Source organism: Stenella coeruleoalba, assembly GCF_951394435.1.
Source record: "Stenella coeruleoalba genome assembly, chromosome: 9".
NCBI lineage: Eukaryota > Metazoa > Chordata > Mammalia > Artiodactyla > Delphinidae > Stenella > Stenella coeruleoalba.
The window spans coordinates 94,128,831-94,144,160 of record NC_137155.1 but is presented as its reverse complement, the minus strand read 5'-3'; the positions used below and the strand labels follow the sequence as shown (position 1 = coordinate 94,144,160).

At 36.8% G+C, this 15,330-nt stretch overlaps 1 long non-coding RNA gene across 2 annotated transcripts in view; it reads right to left on the bottom strand.

The window, feature by feature from the left end:
* The window catches only part of LOC307191283, a 131,270-nt gene that overhangs the window by 13,536 nt on the left and 102,404 nt on the right, over nucleotides 1–15,330 (bottom strand). For both annotated transcript variants that reach the window (XR_013829679.1, XR_013829680.1), the window contains exon 6: nucleotides 13,983–14,143. This is a non-coding gene — a long non-coding RNA (uncharacterized lncRNA). The remainder of the gene's footprint in view (nucleotides 1–13,982; nucleotides 14,144–15,330) is intronic.

The following is a 15,330-nucleotide window of genomic DNA, read 5'->3' as shown; positions in this document are numbered from 1 at the left end:
CATTTTATTTAGTTTGATGAAGACAATATGGTGACATTTAACACAGCTTTATGGATACAAAGAGGTGTCATCACCATCTGTCTCCATTTTGTTTTTTTTTTTGCTTTTAATCTCTGAATTGGCTAAGGCAAAATATTTATTCTGGAAAGTCTTAGATTTCTTGTGTCTATTTAGTATTTATATTTATCCATATTTTATATTTTATTAAGAGTAAATATTACAAAGCATAATTGGCTCCATCATTAATGATGGACATGTATTAAAGGAAAGTCAATTTAGAGATAAAAGAGTTTTCAGACTACATTTAAATACATACCTACAGCTGCACCTAAATATCATTTTAATATTTCACCATCTCTGAGACAGAAATTCTTCCTACACAGGATTGAGTTCTTTCTTATTCTTTTTAACTCCTTTTAGCATATAGAATTTCAATGGGGTATTTGAAAAAGATAAATGTTATAAGCAATGATGAGAAATTATAAGTGCTGATGACTCTTTTTACCATAACTTCTGCCACAGCGCACGTTTTTAACCAGAAGAAGCTATTGTAGGATTGCTCCACCAAAACAAAGGAGTAAACCAAGAGAGAGAAAGATATGAGATTAAATATACTAAGGAGTACAATACAGTATAAAGGCAGATGCAGTTGGTAGAAAGCAACCAGTCCAGACAGAAGGAAAACAGAATCTCCTCAGGGATGGGTATATTATCAGAGGTGGCCTAGGACGTCTGTAAGGTGTAGAAACTCCTAGCCATTGGCACAAAGAATCCAAGCAGAGGGAAAAAGTAGGGAATTGGTTAACATCACCTTTATCACTTGCAGCTGTGAGCCTTTTATCGCTCCATACTTCCTGCTTAGAAAATCAGGCAACAGAAAATACTGACTAATAAAGAGTTTTCTATTCAAAGTTTCTGCCACTGCTGATGTGCTGTGGATGAATGGTTTTCAAGTGGGGTGTTGCTTCTCTTTCTTACAGCAGTTGATCTCCAGTGATTGCCTCTCCTTGATTGGGCTGATTAACAGGACCACACATTGCACTGCACTTTGCTCAGGAGTTGTAGATTTGGTGCTGACTCCCTTATCAAATGTTTACCATACACCAGTAACGTGTCAAGCACCATTTAGGTTACACGCACTAAGGGATACCACTGATCCAGAGAGTCAAAATCTGCATTCCCCTGACTCACATCCTAAGAGTAAACAGGAGAGCTGCATTCATGTTACCTTCTTTCTTTAAATTCTCCACCGTTCTTTACCATCCTCTCTCTCCACCCACTTTTAGGGGGAAAAAAAATGGAGTGTTTTTGTTGTAAAAAGGACATATGTTCCATAATACAAAGTAAAGCAATTCTGAAAAATACTAAGGAAAAATCTGAAAGTATCCCATACCAAATCACCTGAACTACCCATTATGATTAACAGCTCAATATACTGGGGATTTCTTCATGAATACATACAGATTCCAGGCTAATAGGACAGATAGATGAATACCTTAACACAATGTAATTACAGGATATTTTAGGAAAGTATTTTGACTTTTTTTGTGTGTAAATGGAATATTTTCCCAATATGAAAATAAATTAAGTAATTCAGGAAATTACAACCATATCACCCACACATTTGGTTACTGGAATCCTACATTATCACTTTGCTTTTAGAGAAATATAAACAAAAAAGGATAAACAGATAATGAGAAATATTTTTATAAAAATTGGTTCATACCCTTCATGCTATTTTAATATATATGCATTTACATATATATATACACATATATATGTATTTTTAATGTAGCAGAAAGAAAAGTACCTACTATGAAACAAAAATAATCTACTGCAGAATCCTTTTTTAACTGCCTAAATTCTTAATGCACTCTCCTTGATATAAATATAATTTTTCATTGTATTTAGATTGTAGCCATTAGGTTTTTAAACATAATGCCTTATTTTGAAAGAGTATTAACTGAATCTCTAAAATTGAAGAATGAGAAAATTAGCACATTTCAATTTTCCACTTCTCAAGATTTAAGAAGTTTTGCTTCAGAACTAAAAGTTTTTAGCAGATACTGCCAGTTGTCTGCCCTATGGCAATTAGCCCCTTCTTTACTGACCTAGAACTGATCTTCTTCAGGTATTAGGTGGTGGAGTTATCAAAGAAAGGGGCCTCACTCTGAGCCACAGGGAACTGATCTAAGTCAAGCTCTCAATTTCATCTGCTTCTTCAGTGACTGGTTTAGAGATAGCCATGTGGCCCAATTTTGCCAATGGAACGCAAGTAAGAATCTGCTGAGAGGAATTATTCTGGAAAAGATCTTCTTTCCCGATAAAAATGGAAATACATACAAAAAGAATTTTTCTTTGCTTCTCTGTCAATTTTAAATATTGTTATGTCAGAAAAATTCTCCCACCAAAACATCTAAAATGGCTCATCAACCATACTGCTCTCCCCAAATAAATCTTCATACTACTTCCATTCTTAAAGGTTATTCTGGGAATTAAAGACCTTATTTTCTTTCTACTCTTGCCTTACCTTTATTCTCCTTTGGTAATTTTGCTAACTCTTTCTCCTTCGGACAGAAGAGAGAACTGTCTATGTTTTGTGTAGAATCATTGGATCCTTAGTGTAAACTATACTTGCATATAGAATTAGCATAGCATTAAGAATACAGGCTCTGGATCTAGATTACCTATGTTTTAGATCCAACTTTTCCATATGTTATCTCAATAACCTGGGTAAGTTATGCAACCTCTCTATTCCTTGGTCTCCTCATGTTAAAAAATGGGACTTAAAAAAAGAAAAGAAAAATGTATCTGTCTCTCCTCTAACTTGTGTGCTCCTTGGTTTCAAGAAGAAGATGTGGGGATGCCTATTGGTCAGTTTGTCAACAGAGATTTACTGAGGGCCTTCTCTGTGCCTAGTTCTGCTCTAGATACTACAGACACAGCTATGAGGAAGACAAAGTGGAAACTTATAGTGATTTTGTATGTTAGAAATTGTAAACTGAAAATAAACATATGAACAGAAATAAAGGAGGATAACTTCAGATACTTAAAAATGCCAGGAAAAAGATACGCTTGAGACATATGACAGAAATTCACCTAGTCCAGACAAGTGGGACTCTGAAATATGCTGGTCTTTGAGGAGGTGACATTTGAGACCTGACACATTAGAAGATCTGGTAGAAGAGAATTCTCTGTCTTGTCTTTTCAGTCTTTTTATGCTCTTTGTTGATTAATAGACAGTCTTAATTCCAATCTAGTCAAATTTATCAATGTTTTCTCTGGTGGCTAATAATTTTGTACATTAATTTAAAAATCCTTCCCCTTCATAACTTCTAAAAGCTTTATAGTTTGCCTTTGACGCTTAGGCCTTGAAAGTGCTAGGCTTGAGCATCTGCATGGTTACTTACTTGTACCAGAACCTTTTTCTGCAAAGCCCTTCCTTTCCCCAAAGATCTTCCATGCCATGTGTCTCATATAGCAAGAGTTTATAAAGTCTTGAGTCAGCTTCTGTGCTTTGTATTTTGTTCAGTTTGTTTATTGGTCAATCCCTGGATGAAGACCACACTGTTTTACTTATTCACACTTTATAATACATTTTTATTATAAAATCCTCTCACTTTGTACTTCATCCTTTTTAATGGTGCCTGGTCTAGACTTTGCCCTTTACATTGTATTGATAGAATCAGCTTGTCAAGTTCTGCAGACACCCACACATTCTTCTGAAGTATTGTAGGACAGTGATTAGAATTATATTGAATATATTCATCAGTTTGAAGAGACTGAATGTTTGTAATATTATGTCTCTCAACCCAAGAGCCTGGCTTATCTCACATTGTATGTCTGTATACATAGTTACCATAGTGCCTCAATAAATTTTTCTAATTCTCTCTTTATAGTTTTGAACATCCTTTGTTAGATTTATTTATAAGCATTTCAAACTTAAGTCCTGTTGTTTATGATAGCATTTTATAACATTTGATCTTAATTATGAATTATATTAACAAATTAATTTATTATTGTTATTGTTTTATTTATATTTGGCAGGTAAATCTTCTTTAGGTTGCAAAGAGTCTTATCATGAATTGATGTTGAATTCTGTCAAACAATTTCTTCAGTGTATATTTTAATTTGTTAATATGACAAATTGTTTTTCATTGTTGGAAGGTTAAACAACTATTGCATTTTCAGAATAAAAACTATCATAATTTAATTTTATTTTTTATGGACTTGTTTTACTAATATTTTCTTTAAAAGGAAGTGAATACTGCCGCCATGTCCTGCCTGCCATCTGCTGCACACAGTGGGATGTTACACCAGGGCCTTCCTTCAGACAGGTCTGGACACCAAGAGGGCTAAAAATCCGCAACAGAAGCTCTCTGGTAATGAAGCAGCACCCAGCAACAAATGAGCACAGCCGTGTGGCTGACAGGGTCTTGGTGCTCCGGCCGGGTGTCAGGCCTGAGCCTCTGAGGTGAGAGAGGCGAGTACTCCCACCTCAGAGGCTCTGGCGCCACGTAATATCCATCAGCAAGAGCTCCCCCCTGAGATCTCGGTCTAAATGCTAAGACTCAACTCTACCCAACAGCCAGCAGACTCCAGCGCTGGACACCCCATGCCAAACAACTAGCAAGACAGGAACACAACCAGACCCATTAGCAGAGAGGCTGCCTAAAATCATACTAAGTTCACAGACACCCCAAACCACACCACTGGACATGGCCCTGCCCACCAGAAAGACAATATCCAGCCCCACCAACCAGAACACAGGCACTAGTCCCCTCCATCAGGAAACCTATAAAATCCACTGAACAACCTCACCCACTGGGGGCAGACACCAAAAACAACAGGAACTACGAACCTGCAGCCTGCAAAAAGGAGAACCCAAACACAGTTAAGTTAAACAAAATGAGAAGACAGACACATATGCAGCAGATGAAGGAGCAAGGTAAAAACCCACCAGACCAAACAAATGAAGAGGAAATAGGCAGTCTACCTGAAAAAGAATTCAGAGTAATGATAGTAAAGAGGATCCAAAATCTTGGGAAAAGAATGGAGAAAATACAAGAAACATTTAACAAGGACCTAGAAGAACTAAAGAGCAAACAAACAATGATGAACAACACAAAAAATCAAATTAAAAATTCTCTAGAAGGAATCAATAGCAGAATAACTGAGACAGAAGAAAGAATAAGTGACCTGGAACATAAAAGAGGGGAAATAACTACTGCAGAGCAGAATAAAGAAAAAAGAATGAAAAGAATCGAGGACAGTCTCAGAGACCTCTGGGACAACACTAAACACACCAACATTCGAATTACAGGGATCCCAGAAGAAGAAGAGAAAAAGAAAGGGTCTGAGAAAATATTTAAAGACATTATAGTTGAAAACTTTCCTAACATGGGAAAGGAAACAGTCAAGTCCAGTAAGCACAGAGAGACCCATACAGGATAAATCCAAGGAGAAACACACCAAGACACATATTAATCAAACTACCAAAAATTAAATACAAAGAAAAAAATTTTAAGAGCAGCAAGGAAAAAGCAACAAATAACATACAAGGGAATCCCCATAAGGTTAACAGCTGATCTTTCAGCAGAAACTCTGCAAGCCAGAAGGGAGTGGCAGGACATATTTAAACTGATGAAAGGGTAAAACCTACAACCAAGATTACTCTACCCAGCAAGGATCTCATTCAGAATCAACAGAAAAATTAAAACCTTTACAGACAAGCAAAAGTTAAGAGAATTCAGCACCACCAAACCAGCTTTACAACAAATGCTAAAGGAACTTCTCTAGGCAGGAAACACAAGAGAAGGAAAAGACCTACAAAAACAAACCCAAAACAATTAAGGAAATGGTAATAGAAAGATACATATTGATAATTACCTTAAATGTAAATTGATTAAATGCTCCAACCAAAAGGCACAGGCTCACTGAATGGATACAAAAACAAGACCCATATATATGCTGTCTACAAGAGACCTATTTCAGACCTAGGGACACATACAGACTGCAAGTGAGGGGATGGAAAAAGATATTCCATGCAAATGGAAATCAAAAGAAAGCTGGAGTAGCAATTCTCATCAGACAAAATACAAATCAAGACAGTATGGTACTGGCACAAAACAGAAATACTGATCAATGGAACGACATAGAAAGCCCAGAGGTAAACCCATGCATATATGGTCACCTTATCTTTGATAAAGGAGGCAAGAATATACAATGGAGAAAACACAGCCTCTTCAATAAGTGGTGCTGGGAAAACTGTACAGCTACATGTGAAAGAATGAAATTAGAACACTCCCTAACACCGTATACAAAAATAAACTCAAAATGGATTAAAGACCTAAATGTAAGGCTAGACACTATAAAACTCTAAGAGGAAAACATAAGCAGAACACTCCACGACATATACCACAGCAAGATCCTTTTTGACCCATCTCTTAGAGAAATGGAAATAAAAACAAAAAATAAACAAATGGGACCTAATGAAACTTCAAAATTTTGTACAGCAAAGGAAAACATAAACAAGATGAAAAGACAACAATCCTCAGAATGGGAGAAAATATTTGCATTGAAGCAACTGACAAAGGATTAATCTCCCAAATTTACAAGCAGCTCATGCAGCTCAATATCAAAAAAACAAACAACCCAATCCAAAAATGGGCAGAAGACCTAAATAGACATTTCTCCAAAGAAGATATACTGATTGCCAACAAACACATGAAAGGATGCTCAACATCACTAATCATTAGAGAAATGCAAATCAAAACTACAATGAGGTATCACCTCACACCGGTCAGAATGGCCATCATCAAAAAATCTACAAACAATAAATGTTGGAGAGGGTGTGGAGAAAAGGGAACACTCCTGCACTGTTGGTGGGAATGTAAATTGATACAGCCACTATAGAGATCAGTATGGACGTTCCTTAAAAAACTAAACATAGAGGGCTTCCCTGGTGGCGCAGTGGTTGAGAGTCCGCCTGCCAATGCAGGGGACATGGGTTCGTGCCCTGGTCCGGGAAGATCTCAGATGCCACAGAGCGGCTGCGCCCGTGAGCCATGGACGCTGAGCCTGTGTGTCCGGAGCCTGTTGCTCTGCAACAGGAGAGGCCACAACAGTGAGAGGCCCGCGTACCGCCAAAAAAAGAAAAGGATCTTGTTGTGATTTATGTCATAGAGTTTTCTGCCAATGTTTTCCTCTAAGAATTTTATAATGTCTGGCCTTAAGTTTAGGTCTGTTATCCACTCTGAGTTTCTTTTTGTGTATAGTGTAGGGAGTGTTCTAATTTCACTCTTTTACATGTAGCTGTCCACTTTTCCCAGCACCACTTATTGTAGAGGCTGTCTTTTCTCCATTGTATATTCTTCCCTCCTTTATCACATATAAGGTGTCCATGTGTGCATGGGTTTACCTCTGGGCTTTCTATCCTGTTCCATTGATCTATATTTCTGTTTTTGTGCCAGGTGCCATACTTTTTTTTAAATTCAAACAGAAAGTCACAAAAATTATAATCATCCTCATCGGTTCACTCAGTCCATGCAATTATTTTTTATCCTGATCTTTTGTTAGTGCTTTTATGAATTCATCAGTTTTCCAGTTCTGAAAATGCTTACTTCATTCAGTTCAGCAGTATAGTCAGTTACCAGAAACCTGTACTTGTCAGAGTCTTTTCCATGAATTCCTTGAAGATGAAACCCTTTTATAGGAACATTTTTGCAAAAGCATCAGAGTACACCAAGAACTATCTGTAAATGACAAAAGACTTACAAATGACCACGGTTAAAGATTTGATGAAAGTTCATAACAATGCAATTGACAAGGAAATTTAGTTATTTCTGAGATATACATTTTAAAATAATAACTAGCATTATGACTTATAACATTATACCAGAACAAATAAGGAATTTAGGAATTTCATGTAATGTCTGAAATATTTATATTAACATATTTCCATACAAATAACCCAAAGAAAATTTAGTATTAGCTTTTTGTTTTTGTTTTAATTTTTGAATTTTATTTATTTTTTTATAGCGCAGGTTCTTATTAGTCATCAATTTTACACACATCAGTGTATACATGTCAATCCCAATCGCCCAATTCATCACACCACCACCCCACCACCCCGCAGCTTTCCCCCCTTGGTGTCCATACGTTTGTTCTCTACATATGTGTCTCTATTTCTGCCCTGCAAACTGGATCATCTGTACCATTTTTCTAGCTTCCACATATATGCATTAATATATATTTGTTTTTCTCTTTCTGACTTACTTCACTCTGTATGACAGTCTCTAGATCCATCCACGTCTCTACAAATGACCCAATTTTGTTCCTTTTTTGACTGAGTAATGTTCCATTGTATATATGTACCATGTCTTCTTTATCCATTCGTCTGTCGACGGGCATTTAGGTTGCTTCCATGACCTGGCTATTGTAAACAGTGCTGCAATGAACACTGGGGTGCAAGTGTCTTTTTGAATTATGGTTTTCTCAGGGTATATGGCCAGTAGTGGGATAGCTGGGTCACATGGTACTTCTATTTTTAGTTTTTAAGGGAAACTCCATGCTGTTCTCCATAGTGGCTGAATCAATTTACATTCCCACCAACAGTGCAAGAGGGTTCCCTTTTCTCCACACCCTCTCCAGCATTTGTTGTTTGTAGATTTTCTGATGATGCCCATTCTAACTGGTATGAGGTGATATCTCATTGTAGTTTTGATTTGCATTTCTCTAATAATTAGTGATGTTGAGCAGCTTTTCATGTGCTTCTTGGCCACCTGTACGTCTTCTTTGGAGGAATGTGTATTTAGGTCTTCTGCCCATTTTTGGATTGGGTTGTTTGTTTCTTTAGTATTGAGCTGCATGAGTTGTTTATATATTTTGGAGATTAATCCTTTGTCCGTTGATTCGTTTGCAAATATTTTCTCCCATTCTGAGGGTTGTCTTTACATCTTATCTATGGTTTCCTTTGCTGTGCAAAAGCTTTGAAGCTTCATTAGGTCCCATTTGTTTATGTTTGGTTTTATTTCCATTACTCTAGGAGGTGGATCGAAAAAGATCTTGCTGTAATTTATTTTAAAGAGTGTTCTTCCTATGTTTTCCTCTAAGAGTTTTATAGTGTCCGGTCTTACATTTAGGACTCGAATCCATTTTGAGTTTATTTTTGTGTATGGTCTTAGGGACTGTTCTAATTTTATTCTTTTACATGTAGCTGTCCAGTTTTCCCAGCACCACTTATTGAAGAGACTGTCTTTTCTCCATTGTATATCCTTGCCTCCTCTGTCATATATTGGTATACCACAGGTGCATGGGTTTATCTTTGGACTTTCTATCTTGTTTCATTGCTCTATGTTTCTGTTTTTGTGCCAGTATCATATTGCCTTGATTACTGTAGATTTGTAGTATAGTCTGAAGTCATGGAGTCTGATTTCTCCTGCTCCGTTTTTTTCCCTCAAGACTGCTTTGGCTACTCAGGGTCTTTTGTGTCTCCATATAAATTTTAAGATTTTTTGTTCTAGTTCCATAAAAAATGCCATTTGTAATTTGATAGGGATTGCATTGAATCTGTATATTGCTTTGGGTAGTATAGTCATTTTCACATTATTGATTCTTCCAGTCCGAGAACATGGTATATCTCTCCATCTGTTGGTATCATCTTTAATTTCTTTCATCAATGTCTTATAGTTTTCTGCATACAGGTCTTTTGTCTCCCTAGGTAGGTTTATTCCTAGGTATTTTATTCTTTTTGTTGCAGTGGTAAATGGGAGTGTTTCCTTAATTGCTCTTTCAGATTTTTCATCATTAGTGTATAGGAATGCAAGACATTTCTGTGCATTAATTTTGTATCCTGCAACTTTACCAAATTTATTGATTAGCTCTAGTAGTTTTCTGGTGGCACCTTTAGGATTCTCTATGTATAGTATCATGTCATCTGCAAACAGTGACAGTTTTACTTCTTCTTTTCCAATTTGTATTCCTTATATTTCTTTTTCTTCTCTGATTGCTGTGGCTAGGACTTCCAAAACTATGTTGAATAATAGTGGTGAGAGTTGACATCCTTGTCTCCTTCCTGATCTTAGAGGAAATGCTTTCCATTTTTCACCATTGAGAATGTTGTTTGCTATGGGTTTGTCATATATGGCCTTTATTATGTTGAGGTAGGTTCCATCTGTGCCCACTTTCTGGAGAGTTTTTATCATAAATGGGTGTTGAATTTTGTCAAAAGCTTTTTCTGCATCTATTAAGATGATCATATGGTTTTTATTCTTCAATTTGTTAATATGGTTTAGCACATTTATTAATTTACATATATTGAAGAATCTTTGCATCCCTGGGATAAATCCCACTTGATCATGGTGTATGATCCTTTTACTGTGGTGTTGGATTCTGTTTGCTAGTATTTTGTTGAGGATTTTTGCACATATATTCGTCAGTGATATTGTTCTATAATTTTCTTTTTTTGTAGTATCTTTGTCTCATTTTGGTATCAGGGTGATGGTGGCCTCATAGAATGAGTTTGGGAGTGTTCCTTCCTCTGCAATTTTTTAGAAGAGTTTGAGAAGGATAGGTGTTAGCTCTTCCCTAAATGTTTGATAAAATTCACCTGTGAAGCCATCTGGTCCTGGAATTTTGTTTGTTGGAAGATTTTTAATCACAGTGCTTGTGATTGGTCTGCTTATTTGCTATTTCTTCCTGGTTCAGTCTCGGAAAGGTTGTGCTTTTCTAAGAATTTGTCCATTTCTTCCTGGTTGTCCATTTTATTGGCATATAGTGTTTGCAGTAATCTCTCATGATCCTTTGTATTTCTGCAAGGTCAGTTGTTACTTCTCCTTTTTCATTTCTACTTCTATTGATTTGAGTCTTTTCCTTTTTTCTTGATGAGTGGCTGTTTATCAATTGTGTTTATCTTCTCAAAGAACCAGCTTTTAGTTTTTGATCTTTGCTATCATTTCCTTCATTTCTTTTTCATTTATTTCAGATCTGATCTTTATGATTTCTTTCCATCTGCTAACTTTGGGGTGTTTTTGTTCTTTCTCTAATTGCTTTAGGTGTAAGGTTAGGTGGTTTATTTGAGATGTTTCTTGAGGTAGGATTGAATTGTTATAAACTTTACTCTTAGAACTGCTTTTGTTGCATCCCATAGGTTTCAGGTCGTTGTGTTTTCATTGTCATTTGTTTGGTATTTTTTGATTTCCTCTTTTATTTCTTCAGTGATCTCTTGGTTATTTAATAGTGTATTGTTTAGCCTCCATGTGTTTGTATTTTTTACATTTTTCCTTTAATTGATGTCTAGTCTCCTAGCGCTGTGGTCGGAAAAGATACTTGATATGATTTCAATTTTCTTAAATTTACCAAGGCTTGATTTGTGACCCAAGATATGATCTATCCTGGAGAATGTTCCATGAGCACTTGAGAAGAAAGTGTATTCTGTTGTTTTTGGATGGGATGGCCTATAAATATCACTTAAGTCCCTCTTATTTAATGTATCATTTAAACCTTGTGTTTCCTCATTTATTTTCATTTTGGATGATCTGTCCATTGGTGAGAGCAGGGTGTTAAAGTCCCCTACTATTACTGTGTTACTGTCAATTTCCCCTTTTATGGTTGTCAGCATTTGCCTTATGTATTGAGGTGCTCCTATGCTGGGTGCAAAATATTTAAAATTGTTTTATCTTCTGCTCGGATTGATCCCTTGATCATTATGTAGTGTCCTTCTTTGTCTCTTGTAATAGTTTTTATTTTAAAGTCTATTTTGTCTGATATGAGAATTGCTACTCCAGCATTCTTTTTGATTTCCATTTGCATGGAATATCTTTTTCCAACCCGTCACTTTTAGTCTGTATGTGTCCGTAGGTTTGAAATGGGTCTCTTGTAGACAGCATAGACACAGGTCGTGTTTTGGGATCCATTCAGCCAGTCTATGTCTTTTGGTTGGAGCATTTAATCCATTTACATTTAAGGTAATTATCGATATGTATGCTCCTATTACCATTTTCTTAATTGTTTTGGGTTTGTTATTGTAGGTCTTTTCCTTTTCTTTTGTTTCCTGCCTAGAGAAGTTCCTTTAGTATTTGTTGTAAAGCTGGCTTGGTGGTGCTGAATTCTCTTAACTTTTGCTTGTCTGTAAAGGTTTTAATTTCTCTGTCGAATCTGAATGAGATTCTTGCTGGGTAGAGTAATCTTGGTTGTAGGTTTTTCTCTTTCATCACTTTAAATATGTCCTGCCACTCCCTTCTGGCTTGCAGAGTTTCTGCTGAAAAATCAGCTGTTAAACTTACGGAGATTCCCTTGAATGTTTTTTGTTGCTTTTCCGTTGTTGCTTTTAATATTTTTTCTTTGTATTTAATTTTTGATAGTTTGATTAATATGTGTCTTGGCGTGTTTCTTCTTGGATTTATCCTGTATGGGACTCTCTGTGATTCCTGGACTTGACTATTTCCTTTCCCATATTGGGGAAGTATTCAACTATAATCTCTTCAAATATTTTCTCAGTCCCTTTCTTTTTCTCTTCCTCTACTGGGACCCCTATAATTCGAATGTTGGTGCACTTAATGTTATCCCAGAAGTCTCTGAGACTGTCCTCAGTTCTTTACATTCTTTTTTCTTTATTCTGCTCTTCTGTAGTTATTTCCACTATCTTATCTTCTAGGTCACTTATCCGTTCTTCTGCCTTAGTTATTCTGCTATTGATTCCTTCTAGAGAATTTTTAATTTCATTTTTTGTGTTGTTCATCATTGTTTGTTTGCTCTCTAGTTCTTCTAGGTCCTTGTTAAACGTTTCTTGTATCTTCTCCATTCTACTTCCAAGATTTTGGATCCTCTTTACTTTCATTATTCTGAATTCTTTTTTAGGTAGACTGCCTATGTCCTCTTCATTTGTTTGGTCTGGTGGGTTTTTACCTTGCTCCTTCATCTGCTATTTCTCTGTCTTCTCATTTTGCTTAACTTACTGTGTTTGGGGTCTCCTTTCTGCAGGCTGCAGGTTCATCGTTTCCGTTGTTTTTCCTGTCTGCCCCCAGTTGGTAAGTTTGGTTCAGTGGGTAGTGTAGGCTTCCTGGTGGAGGAAACTGGTGCCTGTGTTCTGGTTGGTGGGGCTGGATCTTGTCTTTCTGGTGGGCAGGTCCACGTCTGGTGGTGTGTTTTAGGCTGTCTTTGACCTTATCATGATTTTAGGCAGCCTTTCTGCTAATGGGTGGGTTTATGCTTCTGTCTTGCTAGTTGTTTGGCATAGGGTGTCAAGCACTGTAGCTTGCTGGTCGTTGATGTGGAGCTGGGTCTTAGCGTTGAGATGGAGATCTCTGTGAGACCTTTCGCCATTTGATATTGCATTGGTCTGGGAGGTCTCTGGTGGACAAATGTCCTGAATTCGGCTCTCCCACCTCAGAGGCTCAGGCCTGACACCTGGCCGGAGCACCAAGGCCCTGTCAGCCATTGCTAGTGTTGAAGGGTCTCCTGCAGAGGCGGGGGGTAGCTTTGGCTCACCGCGGGGACAAGGACACTGGCAACAGAAGTTCTGGGAAGTACTCTTTGGCATGAGCCCTCCCACAGTCCGCCATTATCCCCACCAAAGAGTCCTTGTTGGGCGTTTTTAAGGAAACCATCAAATTCTCCTGTAACCTCTCAACTGCTAAACATTTGGTAGAGTGCTTAGTTGACAGAGAAGTATTTCTCAAAGCATGGTCCAAGGACCTCCAGCATGAGAAGAGTACTTCACTCTTTATACGGAAGCTAAAAGACTTTGCAAACTCTAAAGCTGAAAGTAAAGGTAAGACGCTATTTTTAAAATAAAATATTTCATGCATGCAAAGAACTTTAGAGACCATAGTGTCCAAAGGTGTCATTTTAAAGATAAGAATACTGAAGCTGTAAAAGGTATGATTTCTTGAAGACTAAAGGCAGATTTAAGATAATAATCCAGGTATCTCGAATCTAGTGTATTCAAAATGTAATGGTTAGTTTTCTTCTCCTTGTCTTACCTATCACAGTAAGTTGTATCACTGCACTCTCAAGTTACTCAAGTGAGAAATGGAATCACTCTTGATTCTTCTTCCTCTTCAAAATGTGTCTTAATTCTGTTCACTTCTCTCCACCATCAGTGCCACCACCATAGTCCACAGTCTATTAGGGGGGTTAGTTCCTGGATAAGAAGAGAGGAGAGGTTTGAGCCTCATAGTTATAATGGCCTTAAATGCATATATTTAGCATTACTTCCAAATTGAATAGTGTAAACAGATATAAATTCATTACATCAACCTATATTTATTGTATAACCTTCAATTCTTATCCCATTACTGGACCATGCTGCCTATAAAATACTATAAATAATATTTTATTATCCTATAGTTACCTTATCTCTAACACAGATAGATTTTGTTATTTTTGTGTATTAAAAGCATTAATTAGTTATATGAAAACACTTTATCTGTGCCTTTCTTAACCTCTGTGAGGCTTTATTCTAGTCAGGGCCAACCAAACCCACGAAACTAATGTAAAGTCACTTAACTTGGCCTCTGGCTTCCATTCCTGCCTCAACACAAGACTTCCTCTACATAGTAACAATTATCCTTTGAAAATGCAGAACATATTGCATATGTCTCCTACTTAAAAATCTATAACATCCTCCCTTTGCACATCATAAAACCAAATTCCTTTCAAAAGTTTTGAAAGAGATAAATGGTCTGGCCCTTCCTCCTTCTTAAACCACATCTCTTTTTATCTTTCTCTTTGATTAGTGAGTTAAACCCACACTGGGCCTACAACAAGTTCTAGATCATATCAAACTCTTTCCAGCCTTGGGATTTTTTCACTCAATGATCCCTATTCCAGAGGTATGCTCTCGGTTTAATTATCACTTGTCCCCTTCTACCCCAACCACACTTCTATTATCCACTCAAGAGCACAGGTCAGAAACTACAATTCTTATGCCTTTCCATTGTTTGCATATATCTAATTGTTAGCGACAGTGCTGTGCTCTTCGCAGTACATCAGAGCATACCTGACACTGACCCATCTCACCACTGGCAGTGTTTTAATCTTGATCATCTGATTATGTTGATATCTTCCAGTTTCTCCACCACAGACTCCTGATTTTCCCTTTGTAGTTATAGAGTTTTGTAGGAGATATTCTGACATTGTACCAACATTTTGATCTTTATGAGAACTTTATCCACCAGGTTCAGCCTCAATTGATGACTTCTGTCTAAATCAATCAGCATTATAATGGTCACCAAATGACAAGTTTCTATTTCTATCATTTATCCTACATTTATGAATTATCATTCTACTAAATAAGAGCTTACACATCTTTCATTATTTTATTGGTAA